Below are 1,943 nucleotides of genomic sequence, written 5' to 3'. Positions count from 1 at the left end.
GTGTGTGTGTGTGTGTGTGTGTGTGTGTGTGCGTATGTATGTATGTAAGTATGTATATGTTTGTGTCTGTGTTTGTCCTCCCAACATCGCTTGACAACCGATGCTGGTGTGTTTACGTCCCGGTAACATTAGCGGTTCGGCAAAAGAAACCGATAGAATAAGTACTAAGCTTACAAAGAATAAGTCCTGGGGTCGACTTGCTCGACTAAAGGCGGTGCTGCAGCATGGCCGCGGTCGAATGGCTGAAACAAATAAAAGAATATATATATATATAAAGGTTAATAATAACATTTATAGGTAACTCTATGTAAGTGTATATATTCAACTCATCAGAATACTTAATGTCTGCAATGGTTTATAAATGCGTGTGCCTCTTTGCCTATTTGTATATGAGTTGGATCTGTATGTATGGAACAGCTTTCGCTCTACGTGCATATGTGACTTTGTGTATGTCAAGAACTGTTCGTGATTGCCTCTGTCCACACACACACACTAGCACGTATACACATACATACACACTGATACCTACCAACTAATATACATACAAGCACATATACACACGTACCCAATTATCTATCTTATCCGAAAATAACTAACAAGCAAATGGCTGGATAAATCGTTTCGACCTCGCCATTCTATTCAAATTATAACATTGTCAAGACGTCTTCTGTCTAATAATATACTTACTGTACCCACACAACACGTAAATACATACGTACGTAAGCATACATAGATACACGCATACACACACACAGCTACACATATGCCTATGTAAATATATGTTAAGATATATGTACAAATATATGTATAAAAGTTATATATATTATACATGAATGTATGCATATATATATATATATATATATATATATATATATATATATATATATATATATATATATATATATATATATATATATGCAGAAGCATCTTCAGTAGAAACAGTACTGTCTATGTTTGAGATTTCCAGACAAAACAACATAGTCTTTTGAAAAACTTTATTTTCAATGAACGTGTGTATGTGTGTACATATATGGGTATATATGTACATATGAGTGCATCTGTGTGCTTGCGTATCACTGTATATATGTGTCTCAAGCTATTTATCTGTTTATGTTCATTTATTGATATAAATATTCCTCTGTGTATGCATATATAATGTATGTAGAATGGTATATATATGTTCGTGTGACTATATTTTTCTGTTTTATTATACCGTGTGTATAATAAAATACAAATTTGTGTATGTTTATCAGCATGTGTATATATGTTTGAATGTTAGTATTATTTATCGTATGATGGCCTACAACCCTAAGACGGGACTATATTCGATATCCATTGGCAAATTAGGGGGAGTTGTAAATGAATGGGACTATACCTTGCAGATTATGTAATTCTGAGAAATTTCTATAGTAGCGAATCAGCAGATCTGGTGACTATTTAAATGTCAGCAGTAAGATGTTTCATAAAAGCAGATACTTGAAGAAATTTCTTTTGTAAAATAGGAAAAATCGCGACAATCTGATTGAATAGTTCCATCACACAGTGACTTATGATGAAAGCATTCACCAGTGATTTATCCAATGAAGTTGGCAGAATCGTTAGCACACCGGGAAAAATCTTTTAGCGGTATTTCGTCCCTCCTTAACATTCTGAGTTCAAATTCCGCCGACGTCGACTTTGACTTTCATCTTTTCGGGGTCGATAAATTAAGCGCCAGTTGCGTACTGAGGTCGATCTAATCAATTTATCCCCCCCCCCGAAATTACAGGCCTTGTGTCAAAATTTGAAACCATTCTTCTTCTTCATCGTCTTCTTCTACGGGAACACCAGTGAATTTGCTTTTAGAAATGGGAATATGTCACAATTATTTGATCTGAAGTTCGTTTATATATATATATATATATTATTTATATTATATATATATACATATATATATATATATA

The sequence above is a fragment of the Octopus bimaculoides genome, unplaced genomic scaffold, assembly GCF_001194135.2.
Source record: "Octopus bimaculoides isolate UCB-OBI-ISO-001 unplaced genomic scaffold, ASM119413v2 Scaffold_177160, whole genome shotgun sequence".
Taxonomy (NCBI): Eukaryota; Metazoa; Mollusca; class Cephalopoda; order Octopoda; family Octopodidae; genus Octopus; species Octopus bimaculoides.
The sequence above is the reverse complement of the archived record's forward strand: the minus strand, read 5'-3'. Positions refer to the sequence as shown.